The following is a 13,715-nucleotide window of genomic DNA, read 5'->3' as shown; positions in this document are numbered from 1 at the left end:
ACACTCCTACCCACACTACATTTCCCCACATTCCCTAGCACCACACGGCCTCCCATAACACTCCGCTCAGCAGACTCCTTCTCCCACACTCCCTCGCAAAACACTCACTCCCTCTGCAGTCCCTCCCACCGCACACACTTCACCACAATCTTTCTCCCTCACTAACATTCACCACACTCACTCGCACCACACGTCTTCCCACCACACACCCTTCATCACACTCCTTCTCCCACACTTGCTCACACCATACACCCTCCTACCACACGCCCTCCCACGATGAGCCCTCCCACCACACGCCCTCCACCATAAACCATTCCACACACCCCTTCTCCCACACTCGCTCGCATCAAACATCCTCCCACCACGTGACATCCCACCACACTTCCTCAACCAAACTCCTTCTCCCACACTCCCTCACACAACATGCACTCCCATTACAGTCCCTCCCACCACACACCCTTCACCGCACTCCTTCTCCCACACTAACTTTCACCACATTCTCTCCCACCACACACCCTCCAACCTCACTGCCTTCATCGCATTCCTTCGCCCACACCTACACGCACCACATGAGCTCCCACCACACTCCCTTCACCACAATCCTTCTCCCAAACCAATTCACACCACACGCGCACACAGCACATTTTTTTCACCATACTCCTTCTCCCACACTCCTACCCATACTACATTTCCCCACATTCCCTAGCACCACACGGCCTCTCACAACACGACGCTCACCAGATTCCTTCTCCCACAGTCCCTCGCACCGCACTCCCTCCCACCACATGCCCTCTACCATAGTCCCTTCACCACACTCCTTCTCCCACACTTGCTCGCATCACACATTCTCCCATCACATGCCCTCCCACCACACGTCCTCCACCAAACTCCTTCTCCCACACTCCCTCACACCACACACATTCCCACGACAGTCCCTGCCACCATACACCCTTCACGGCACTCCTTCTCCCACACTCCTCCCCACACTAACTTTCACCACATTCCCTCACACCACACGCACTCCCTTCATCACAGTCCTTCTCCCACTCTCCTTCGCACCACATGCCTTTCCACCACACTCCCTCACATCTCATGCCCTCCCACTACAAACACTTCACCTTCTCATGCACAAACTCACACAAGATGGCCTCATACCACTCGCCCGCCCATCACACTCTTTCACCCACATGGCCACCCACCACATACCCTCGCACCACACTCCCTCCCACCACACGCCCTCCCACTACAATCATTTCACCGAACTCTTTCTCACACTCAAATTCGCACCAGACTGCCTCCCACCACATGCCCTCCCACCATATGACCTCCCACCACACGGCCTCAAACCAAACTCCCTTCACCACATTTCTTCTTCCACACTCCCTGGCATCACACATCTTCCCACCACACTTATTTCACCACACTCCTTGTCCAACACTCTTCCCCACAATACGTTTCCACACAAGCCCTCCCACCACATACCCTCGCACCACACACCCTCCAGCCACACGCCCTCGCACTACATTTCCCCACATTCCCTCGCACCACACGGCCTCCGACAACACTCCGTTCACCATACTCCCCCTCCCACAGACACTCACACCACACCCCTCCCACCACACGCCCTCGCACCACACTTGCTTCACCACATTCCTTCTCCCACATTCCCTCGCTCAACATGCCTTTGCACCACACGACCTCCCAGCATCCATTCCCCATCACCACACACCTTCTCACACTCTCCTCCATCCACACTCCTCCCCACACTATCTTTCAACACACTCCCTTGCACCACACGCCGTTCCAACACACTCCCTTCAGCACACTCCGTCTCCCACACTTCCTCGAACCACGTGCCCTCCCATCACACACCCTTCACCACAATCCACCCAAACCAACTCACACCACACGCCCTCCCACCATACTCCCTTCATTATACTCCTTCTCCCAATCTCCCTTGCATCACACGTCCTCCCACCACACGCCCTCCCAACACACTCCTCTATTAAACTACTTCTCCCACACTCCTTCGCAAAACATGCACTCCCTCTGCAATCCCTCCCACCACACACTCTTTTACCGCAATCCTTCTCCCACAGTAACATTCACCACACTCACTCTCACCACACATCCTCCCACCATACACCCTCCATCACACTCCCTCCCCCACACTTGCTCGCACCACACGCCCTCCTACCACACGCTCTACCAGGATGCGCCCTCCCACCACACACCTTCCACCATAATCCATTTCACACACCACTTCTCCCACACTTGCTCACATCAAACATCTTCCCACCACATGACTTCCCACCACACTTCCTCAACCAAACTCCTTCTCCCACACTCCCTCACACAACATGTACTCCCATTACAGTCCCTCCCACCACACACCCTTCACCGTACTCCTTCTCCCACACTATCTTTCACCACATTCCCTCCCACCACACGCCCTCCCACCGCACTCCCTTCATCACATTTCTTCACCCACACCTACACGCACCACATTATCTCCCACCACACTCCCTTCACCACAATCCTTCTCCCAAACCAACTCACTCCACACGCGCACACACCACATTTCTTTCACCACACTCCTTCTCCCACACTCCTACCCACACTACATTTCCCCACATTCCCTAGCACCACACGGCCTCTCACAACACTCTGCTCACCAGACTCCTTCTCCCAAAGTCCCTCGCACCGCACTCCCTCCCACTACATGCCCTCTCACCACAGTCCCTTCACGAGTGTTGTGCGAGTGAGTGTGGGATATGGAATGAGGGAAGGGAGTTTGGTTAGAGGGCGTGTGGTGGGAGGGCGTATGGTGGAAGACACTGTGGTGGGAGCGCATATGGTGTGAGGGAGTGTGGGAGAAGGTATTTGGTGGAGGAAGTGTGGTGGGAAGGCATGTGGTGTGAGAGAGTGTGGGAGATGGAATGAGGGAAGGGAGTTTGTTTAGAGGGCGTGTGGTGGTAGGGCGTATGGTTGGAGACACTGTGGTGTGAGTGCGTGTGGTTTGTGTGAGTGTGGGAGAAGGAGTTTGGTGGAGGAAGTGTGATGGGGGGGCGTGTGGGGCGAGGAAGTGTGTGAGAAGGTGTGTGATGAAGTGAGTGTGGTGGGAGGATGTGTGATGTGAGGGATTTTGGGAGAAGGAGTGTAGTGAAGCATGTGTGGTGGGAGGGCGTGTGGTGGATGGGCGTTTGGTCTGAGTTGCTGTGGGAGAAGGAATGTGATGAAGGCTGTGTGGTGGGAATGCGTGTGGTGTGAGGGAGTGTGGGAGAAGGGGTTTTGTGGAGGAAGTGTGGTGGGAGGCCGTGTTTTGGGAGACCGTGTTTTGGGAGGATGTGTGGTGCGAGTGAGTGTGGGAGAAGGGGTGTGTTGAAGGGAGTGCGGTGGAACGGAGTGTGCTGCGAGGGAGTGTGGTAGAAGGAATGTGTTGGAGGAAGTGTTGTGGAAGTGCATGTGGTGGGAGGATATGTGATGCGGGCGAGTGTGGGAGATGGAGTGTGGTGGAGGGACTGTGGTGGGAGGGCGTGTGGTGGGAGGGGGTGTGGTGCAAGGGAATGTAGGACAAGGAGTGTGGTGAAGGGAGTGTGGTGGAGGGTGTGTGGTGGGAGGGCTTGTGGTGGGAGGGCTTGTGGGGAATGGAAGTTGGGGAAGAGTGTGGAAGAAGGAGTGTGGTGAATGAAACGTGGTGTGAAGGCGTGTGGTGGGAAGGTGTGTTGTGTGAGGAAGTGTGGCAGAAGGAGTGTGATGAAGGGAGTGTGGTAGGAGGGACTGTAGTGGGAGTGCGTGAGGTGCCAGGGAGTGTGCAAGAATGAGTTTGGTGGAGGAAGTGTAGTGGAAGGGCATGTGGTGGGAGGGCGTGTGGTGTGAGGAAGTGTGAGAGAAGGAGTGTGAAGAAGGGAGTGTGGTGGGAGGGCTTGTGGTGCGAAGAAGTGTGGGACAAAGAATGTGATGAAATATTTGTGGTGAGAGGGCGTTTGGTGCGTGGGAGTGTGGTGAAAGTTAGTGTGGTGAGGAGTATAAATGGAGTGGAGTGAAGGGAGTGTGGTGGGAAGGTGTGTGGTGGGAGTGCGTGAGGTGCAAATGAGTGTGGGAGAAGGATTGTGCTGAACGTCGTGTGGTGGGAGGGCGTGTGGTCCGAGAATGTGTGGGAGAAGTGTGATGAATGGAGTATGGTGGGAGAGTGTGTGGTGCGAGGGAGTGCGGTGAAAGGTAGTGTGGGAAGGAGTGTGTGAGAAGTTGTATGGTGAAGGGACTGTGGTGTGATGGCGTATGTTGAGAGGGTATGTCGTGCGAGGGAGTGTGGGGAAATGTAGTGTGGGGAGGATTGTGGGAGACGGAGGGTGGTGGTGGGAGGGCGTGTGCTGGGAGGGCGCTCGGTGGAAAGGCATGTGGTGCGAGGGAGTGTGTGAGAAGGAATGTGGTGAAGGGAGTTTGGTTTTAGGGAGTGTGGTGGGAGGGCGTATGGTGGGAGGGGATGTGGTGGGAGGGCGTCTGGTGCAAGAACGTGTCGTGCGAGCGAGTGTGGAGAAATGTAGTGTTGGGAGGATTGGGGAGAAGGAGGGTGGTGGTGGGAGGGCGTGTGCTGGGAGGGCATGTGGTGGGAAGGCACGTGGTGCGAGTTAGAGTGGTGGGAGGGCATGTGTTGCGTGGGAGTGTGGGAGAAAGAGTGTGTTGAAGGGAGTGTGATGAGCGGGCTTCTACTGGGAGTGCGTGTGGTGTGAGGGAGTGTGGTGGAGGTCGTGTTGTATGAGGCAGTGTGGGAGAAAGAGTGTGGTGTAGGGAGGGTGGTGGGGGGCATGTGGTGTGCTGGAGTGTGGGAGAAGGGAGTGTGGTGGCAGGTCATGTGGGGTGAGTGAGTGTGCGAGAAGGAGTGTGATGCAGTGAGTATGGTGGGATCGCGTACTGTTGAAGGGCATGTAGAGCGAGGGAGTATGGGAGAAGTAGTGTTGTGAAGTGATTGTGGGCGGAGGGCGTGTGCTATGAGAGCGTGTGGTGTGAGGAAGTGTGGGTGAAGTTGTGTGATAAAGTGAGTGTGGTAGGAGGGCGTGTGGTGCGAGGTAATGTGGTGATAGTTAGTAAGGGGAGGATTGTGGGAGAAGGAGTGCGGTGAAGTGTGTGTGGTGAGAGGGACTGTGGTGGGGGCGCGTGTGGTGTGAGGGAATATGGGAGAAGGTGTTTGGTGGAGGAAGTGTGGTTGGAGGGCGTGTGGTGCGAGGAAGTGTGGGAGAAGGAATGTGATGAAGGGAGTGTAGTGCGAGGGTGTGTGGTGCGATTGAGTGTGGAGAATGTTAGTGTGGGAGAAGCAGTGCGGTGAAGGGTGTGTGGTGCGAGGGACTGTGGAGGGAGTGCGTGTAGTGCGAGGGAGTGTGGGAGAAGAAGTTTAGTGGAGGAAGTGTGCTGGGAGTACGTGTGGTGGGTGGGCGTGTGGTGTGAGATAGTATGGGAGAAGGATTGTGGTGCAGGGAGTGTGGGGCAGGGAGTGTGGTGCGTGTAAGTGTAGGAGAAGGAATGTGATGAAGGGAGTGTGGTGGGAGGGAGTGTGGTGGGAGGGAGTGTGGTGGGAGGGAGTGTGGTGAATGTTAGTGTGGGAGAAGCAGTTCGGTGAAGGGTGTGTGGTGGGAGGGACTGTGGAGGAAGTGGGTGTAGTGTGAGGGAGTGTGGGAGAAGGAATGTGGTGAAGGGAGTTTGGTTTGAGGGAGTGTGGTGGGAGGGCGTATGGTGGGAGGGGATGTGGTGGGAGGGCGTCTGATGCAAGAACATGTCGTGCGAGCGAGTGTGGAGAAATGTTGAGTTTGGAGGAATGGTGGAGTAGGAGGGTGGTCGTGGGAGGGCGTGTGCTGGGAGGGCATGTGGTGGGAAGGCAAGTGGTGCGAGTTAGCGTGGTAGGAGGGCGTGTGTTGCGTGGGAGTGTGGCAGAAGGAGTGTGTTGAAGGGAGTGTGATGGGAGGGCTTGTGCTGGGAGCGCGTGTGGTGTGAGGGAGTGTGGTGTGAGGGCATGTTGTGTGAGGCAGTGTGGGAGAAGGTGTCTGGTGAAGGGAGTGTGGTGGGAGGGCGTGTGGTGCGAGGGCGTATGGTTGGAGACACTGTGGTGTGAGTGCGTGTGGTTTGTGTGAGTGTGGGAGAAGGAGTTTGGTGGAGGAAGTGTGATGGGGGGGCGTGTGGGGCGAGGAAGTGTGTGAGAAGGTGTGTGATGAAGTGAGTGTGGTGGGAGGATGTGTGATGTGAGGGATTTTGGGAGAAGGAGTGTAGTGAAGCATGTGTGGTGGGAGGGCGTGTGGTGGATGGGCGTTTGGTCTGAGTTGCTGTGGGAGAAGGAATGTGATGAAGGCTGTGTGGTGGGAATGCGTGTGGTGTGAGGGAGTGTGGGAGAAGGGGTTTTGTGGAGGAAGTGTGGTGGGAGGCCGTGTTTTGGGAGACCGTGTTTTGGGAGGATGTGTGGTGCGAGTGAGTGTGGGAGAAGGGGTGTGTTGAAGGGAGTGCGGTGGAACGGAGTGTGCTGCGAGGGAGTGTGGTAGAAGGAATGTGTTGGAGGAAGTGTTGTGGAAGTGCATGTGGTGGGAGGATATGTGATGCGGGCGAGTGTGGGAGATGGAGTGTGGTGGAGGGACTGTGGTGGGAGGGCGTGTGGTGGGAGGGGGTGTGGTGCAAGGGAATGTAGGACAAGGAGTGTGGTGAAGGGAGTGTGGTGGAGGGTGTGTGGTGGGAGGGCTTGTGGTGGGAGGGCTTGTGGGGAATGGAAGTTGGGGAAGAGTGTGGAAGAAGGAGTGTGGTGAATGAAACGTGGTGTGAAGGCGTGTGGTGGGAAGGTGTGTTGTGTGAGGAAGTGTGGCAGAAGGAGTGTGATGAAGGGAGTGTGGTAGGAGGGACTGTAGTGGGAGTGCGTGAGGTGCCAGGGAGTGTGCAAGAATGAGTTTGGTGGAGGAAGTGTAGTGGAAGGGCATGTGGTGGGAGGGCGTGTGGTGTGAGGAAGTGTGAGAGAAGGAGTGTGAAGAAGGGAGTGTGGTGGGAGGGCTTGTGGTGCGAAGAAGTGTGGGACAAAGAATGTGATGAAATATTTGTGGTGAGAGGGCGTTTGGTGCGTGGGAGTGTGGTGAAAGTTAGTGTGGTGAGGAGTATAAATGGAGTGGAGTGAAGGGAGTGTGGTGGGAAGGTGTGTGGTGGGAGTGCGTGAGGTGCAAATGAGTGTGGGAGAAGGATTGTGCTGAACGTCGTGTGGTGGGAGGGCGTGTGGTCCGAGAATGTGTGGGAGAAGTGTGATGAATGGAGTATGGTGGGAGAGTGTGTGGTGCGAGGGAGTGCGGTGAAAGGTAGTGTGGGAAGGAGTGTGTGAGAAGTTGTATGGTGAAGGGACTGTGGTGTGATGGCGTATGTTGAGAGGGTATGTCGTGCGAGGGAGTGTGGGGAAATGTAGTGTGGGGAGGATTGTGGGAGACGGAGGGTGGTGGTGGGAGGGCGTGTGCTGGGAGGGCGCTCGGTGGAAAGGCATGTGGTGCGAGGGAGTGTGTGAGAAGGAATGTGGTGAAGGGAGTTTGGTTTTAGGGAGTGTGGTGGGAGGGCGTATGGTGGGAGGGGATGTGGTGGGAGGGCGTCTGGTGCAAGAACGTGTCGTGCGAGCGAGTGTGGAGAAATGTAGTGTTGGGAGGATTGGGGAGAAGGAGGGTGGTGGTGGGAGGGCGTGTGCTGGGAGGGCATGTGGTGGGAAGGCACGTGGTGCGAGTTAGAGTGGTGGGAGGGCATGTGTTGCGTGGGAGTGTGGGAGAAAGAGTGTGTTGAAGGGAGTGTGATGAGCGGGCTTCTACTGGGAGTGCGTGTGGTGTGAGGGAGTGTGGTGGAGGTCGTGTTGTATGAGGCAGTGTGGGAGAAAGAGTGTGGTGTAGGGAGGGTGGTGGGGGGCATGTGGTGTGCTGGAGTGTGGGAGAAGGGAGTGTGGTGGCAGGTCATGTGGGGTGAGTGAGTGTGCGAGAAGGAGTGTGATGCAGTGAGTATGGTGGGATCGCGTACTGTTGAAGGGCATGTAGAGCGAGGGAGTATGGGAGAAGTAGTGTTGTGAAGTGATTGTGGGCGGAGGGCGTGTGCTATGAGAGCGTGTGGTGTGAGGAAGTGTGGGTGAAGTTGTGTGATAAAGTGAGTGTGGTAGGAGGGCGTGTGGTGCGAGGTAATGTGGTGATAGTTAGTAAGGGGAGGATTGTGGGAGAAGGAGTGCGGTGAAGTGTGTGTGGTGAGAGGGACTGTGGTGGGGGCGCGTGTGGTGTGAGGGAATATGGGAGAAGGTGTTTGGTGGAGGAAGTGTGGTTGGAGGGCGTGTGGTGCGAGGAAGTGTGGGAGAAGGAATGTGATGAAGGGAGTGTAGTGCGAGGGTGTGTGGTGCGATTGAGTGTGGAGAATGTTAGTGTGGGAGAAGCAGTGCGGTGAAGGGTGTGTGGTGCGAGGGACTGTGGAGGGAGTGCGTGTAGTGCGAGGGAGTGTGGGAGAAGAAGTTTAGTGGAGGAAGTGTGCTGGGAGTACGTGTGGTGGGTGGGCGTGTGGTGTGAGATAGTATGGGAGAAGGATTGTGGTGCAGGGAGTGTGGGGCAGGGAGTGTGGTGCGTGTAAGTGTAGGAGAAGGAATGTGATGAAGGGAGTGTGGTGGGAGGGAGTGTGGTGGGAGGGAGTGTGGTGGGAGGGAGTGTGGTGAATGTTAGTGTGGGAGAAGCAGTTCGGTGAAGGGTGTGTGGTGGGAGGGACTGTGGAGGAAGTGGGTGTAGTGTGAGGGAGTGTGGGAGAAGGAATGTGGTGAAGGGAGTTTGGTTTGAGGGAGTGTGGTGGGAGGGCGTATGGTGGGAGGGGATGTGGTGGGAGGGCGTCTGATGCAAGAACATGTCGTGCGAGCGAGTGTGGAGAAATGTTGAGTTTGGAGGAATGGTGGAGTAGGAGGGTGGTCGTGGGAGGGCGTGTGCTGGGAGGGCATGTGGTGGGAAGGCAAGTGGTGCGAGTTAGCGTGGTAGGAGGGCGTGTGTTGCGTGGGAGTGTGGCAGAAGGAGTGTGTTGAAGGGAGTGTGATGGGAGGGCTTGTGCTGGGAGCGCGTGTGGTGTGAGGGAGTGTGGTGTGAGGGCATGTTGTGTGAGGCAGTGTGGGAGAAGGTGTCTGGTGAAGGGAGTGTGGTGGGAGGGCGTGTGGTGCGAGGGCGTATGGTTGGAGACACTGTGGTGTGAGTGCGTGTGGTTTGTGTGAGTGTGGGAGAAGGAGTTTGGTGGAGGAAGTGTGATGGGGGGGCGTGTGGGGCGAGGAAGTGTGTGAGAAGGTGTGTGATGAAGTGAGTGTGGTGGGAGGATGTGTGATGTGAGGGATTTTGGGAGAAGGAGTGTAGTGAAGCATGTGTGGTGGGAGGGCGTGTGGTGGATGGGCGTTTGGTCTGAGTTGCTGTGGGAGAAGGAATGTGATGAAGGCTGTGTGGTGGGAATGCGTGTGGTGTGAGGGAGTGTGGGAGAAGGGGTTTTGTGGAGGAAGTGTGGTGGGAGGCCGTGTTTTGGGAGACCGTGTTTTGGGAGGATGTGTGGTGCGAGTGAGTGTGGGAGAAGGGGTGTGTTGAAGGGAGTGCGGTGGAACGGAGTGTGCTGCGAGGGAGTGTGGTAGAAGGAATGTGTTGGAGGAAGTGTTGTGGAAGTGCATGTGGTGGGAGGATATGTGATGCGGGCGAGTGTGGGAGATGGAGTGTGGTGGAGGGACTGTGGTGGGAGGGCGTGTGGTGGGAGGGGGTGTGGTGCAAGGGAATGTAGGACAAGGAGTGTGGTGAAGGGAGTGTGGTGGAGGGTGTGTGGTGGGAGGGCTTGTGGTGGGAGGGCTTGTGGGGAATGGAAGTTGGGGAAGAGTGTGGAAGAAGGAGTGTGGTGAATGAAACGTGGTGTGAAGGCGTGTGGTGGGAAGGTGTGTTGTGTGAGGAAGTGTGGCAGAAGGAGTGTGATGAAGGGAGTGTGGTAGGAGGGACTGTAGTGGGAGTGCGTGAGGTGCCAGGGAGTGTGCAAGAATGAGTTTGGTGGAGGAAGTGTAGTGGAAGGGCATGTGGTGGGAGGGCGTGTGGTGTGAGGAAGTGTGAGAGAAGGAGTGTGAAGAAGGGAGTGTGGTGGGAGGGCTTGTGGTGCGAAGAAGTGTGGGACAAAGAATGTGATGAAATATTTGTGGTGAGAGGGCGTTTGGTGCGTGGGAGTGTGGTGAAAGTTAGTGTGGTGAGGAGTATAAATGGAGTGGAGTGAAGGGAGTGTGGTGGGAAGGTGTGTGGTGGGAGTGCGTGAGGTGCAAATGAGTGTGGGAGAAGGATTGTGCTGAACGTCGTGTGGTGGGAGGGCGTGTGGTCCGAGAATGTGTGGGAGAAGTGTGATGAATGGAGTATGGTGGGAGAGTGTGTGGTGCGAGGGAGTGCGGTGAAAGGTAGTGTGGGAAGGAGTGTGTGAGAAGTTGTATGGTGAAGGGACTGTGGTGTGATGGCGTATGTTGAGAGGGTATGTCGTGCGAGGGAGTGTGGGGAAATGTAGTGTGGGGAGGATTGTGGGAGACGGAGGGTGGTGGTGGGAGGGCGTGTGCTGGGAGGGCGCTCGGTGGAAAGGCATGTGGTGCGAGGGAGTGTGTGAGAAGGAATGTGGTGAAGGGAGTTTGGTTTTAGGGAGTGTGGTGGGAGGGCGTATGGTGGGAGGGGATGTGGTGGGAGGGCGTCTGGTGCAAGAACGTGTCGTGCGAGCGAGTGTGGAGAAATGTAGTGTTGGGAGGATTGGGGAGAAGGAGGGTGGTGGTGGGAGGGCGTGTGCTGGGAGGGCATGTGGTGGGAAGGCACGTGGTGCGAGTTAGAGTGGTGGGAGGGCATGTGTTGCGTGGGAGTGTGGGAGAAAGAGTGTGTTGAAGGGAGTGTGATGAGCGGGCTTCTACTGGGAGTGCGTGTGGTGTGAGGGAGTGTGGTGGAGGTCGTGTTGTATGAGGCAGTGTGGGAGAAAGAGTGTGGTGTAGGGAGGGTGGTGGGGGGCATGTGGTGTGCTGGAGTGTGGGAGAAGGGAGTGTGGTGGCAGGTCATGTGGGGTGAGTGAGTGTGCGAGAAGGAGTGTGATGCAGTGAGTATGGTGGGATCGCGTACTGTTGAAGGGCATGTAGAGCGAGGGAGTATGGGAGAAGTAGTGTTGTGAAGTGATTGTGGGCGGAGGGCGTGTGCTATGAGAGCGTGTGGTGTGAGGAAGTGTGGGTGAAGTTGTGTGATAAAGTGAGTGTGGTAGGAGGGCGTGTGGTGCGAGGTAATGTGGTGATAGTTAGTAAGGGGAGGATTGTGGGAGAAGGAGTGCGGTGAAGTGTGTGTGGTGAGAGGGACTGTGGTGGGGGCGCGTGTGGTGTGAGGGAATATGGGAGAAGGTGTTTGGTGGAGGAAGTGTGGTTGGAGGGCGTGTGGTGCGAGGAAGTGTGGGAGAAGGAATGTGATGAAGGGAGTGTAGTGCGAGGGTGTGTGGTGCGATTGAGTGTGGAGAATGTTAGTGTGGGAGAAGCAGTGCGGTGAAGGGTGTGTGGTGCGAGGGACTGTGGAGGGAGTGCGTGTAGTGCGAGGGAGTGTGGGAGAAGAAGTTTAGTGGAGGAAGTGTGCTGGGAGTACGTGTGGTGGGTGGGCGTGTGGTGTGAGATAGTATGGGAGAAGGATTGTGGTGCAGGGAGTGTGGGGCAGGGAGTGTGGTGCGTGTAAGTGTAGGAGAAGGAATGTGATGAAGGGAGTGTGGTGGGAGGGAGTGTGGTGGGAGGGAGTGTGGTGGGAGGGAGTGTGGTGAATGTTAGTGTGGGAGAAGCAGTTCGGTGAAGGGTGTGTGGTGGGAGGGACTGTGGAGGAAGTGGGTGTAGTGTGAGGGAGTGTGGGAGAAGGAATGTGGTGAAGGGAGTTTGGTTTGAGGGAGTGTGGTGGGAGGGCGTATGGTGGGAGGGGATGTGGTGGGAGGGCGTCTGATGCAAGAACATGTCGTGCGAGCGAGTGTGGAGAAATGTTGAGTTTGGAGGAATGGTGGAGTAGGAGGGTGGTCGTGGGAGGGCGTGTGCTGGGAGGGCATGTGGTGGGAAGGCAAGTGGTGCGAGTTAGCGTGGTAGGAGGGCGTGTGTTGCGTGGGAGTGTGGCAGAAGGAGTGTGTTGAAGGGAGTGTGATGGGAGGGCTTGTGCTGGGAGCGCGTGTGGTGTGAGGGAGTGTGGTGTGAGGGCATGTTGTGTGAGGCAGTGTGGGAGAAGGTGTCTGGTGAAGGGAGTGTGGTGGGAGGGCGTGTGGTGCGAGGGCATTTTGGAGAAGGAGTGTGATGAAGGTAGTCTGGTGTGAGGGCGTGTGTTGGGAGGGCATATGGTGCGAGTGAGTGTGGGAGAAGTAGTGTGGTGCAGTGAGGGTGGTGGGATCGCGTACTGTCGGAGGACATGTGGAGCGAGGGAGTATGGGAGAAGTAGTGTTGTGAAGTGAGTGTGGGTGGAGGGCGTGTGCTATTAGGGCATGGTGTGAGGAAATGTGTGTGAAGTTGCGTGACAAAGTGAGTGTGGTAGGAGGGCATGTAGTGCGAGATAACGTGGTGAAAGTTAGAAAGGGGAGGATTGTGGGAGAAGGAGTCCGGTGAAGCGTGTGTGGTGAGAGGGACTGTTGTGGGGGCGCGTGTGGTGTGAGGGAGTGTGGGAGAAGTTGTTTGGTGGAGGAAGTGTGGTTGGAGGGCGTCTGGTGTGTGGGTGTTTAGGAGAAGGAATGTGATGAAGGGAGGCTGGTGGGAGGGCGTGTGCTGGGAGGGCATGTGGTGTGAGTGAGTGTGGAAGAAGGAGTGTGGTGCATTGAGTGTGGTGGGAGCGCATACTGTCGGAGGGCATGTGGAGCGAGGGAGTATGGGTTAAGTAGTGTTGTGAACTGAGTGTGGTGGGAGGGCGTGTGGTGCAAGGAAGTATGGGAGAAGGTGTCTGGTGATGGGTATATGGTGGGAGGGCGTGTGGTGCGAGGGAGTATGGGAGCAGGTATATGGAGGAGGGAGTTTGGTGGGAGGGCGTGTGGTGGAAGGACATGTGGTAGGAGGGCGTGTGGTTCGAGGATGTGTGGGAGAAGGAGTGTGATGAAGGGTGTGTGGTTGGAGGGCGTGTGGTGCGAATGAGTGTGGTGAAAGTTAGCGTGGGAGAAGGAGTGCGGTGAAGGGTTTGTGGTGGGAGGGACTGTGAAGGGAGTGCGTGTGGTTCAGGGAGTGTGCGAGAAGGAGTTTAGTAGAGGAAGTGTGGTGGGAGGGCGTGTGGTGGGAAGGCATGTGGTGCGAGTTAGAGTGGTGGGAGGGCGTGTGTTGTGTGGGAGAAGGAACGTGTTGAACAGAGTTTGATGGGACGGCTTGTGGTGGGAGTGCGTGTGGTGTGAGGGAGTGTGGTGGGAGGGCGTGTCGTGCGAGTGAGTGTGGGAGAAGGAGTGTAGTGCAGTGAGTCTGGTGGGATAGCGTACTGTCGAAGGGCATGTGGAGCAAGAGAGTATGGGAGAACGAATGTGATGAAGGGAGTGTTGTGGGAGGGACTGGAGTGGGAGTGTGTTAGTTGCCAGAGTGTGTGAGAATGAGTTTGGTAAATGAAATGTGGTGTGAAGGCGTGTGGTCGGAGGGTGTGTTGTGCGAGGAAGTGTGGCATAAGGAGTGTGAAGAAGGGAGTGTGGTGGGAGGGGCTGTAGTGGGAGTGCGTGAGGTGCCAGGGATTTTCCGAGAATGAGTTTGGTGG

The sequence above is a fragment of the Narcine bancroftii genome, chromosome 10, assembly GCF_036971445.1.
Source record: "Narcine bancroftii isolate sNarBan1 chromosome 10, sNarBan1.hap1, whole genome shotgun sequence".
Classification (NCBI taxonomy): Eukaryota; Metazoa; Chordata; class Chondrichthyes; order Torpediniformes; family Narcinidae; genus Narcine; species Narcine bancroftii.
This window is presented reverse-complemented; position numbering follows the sequence as displayed.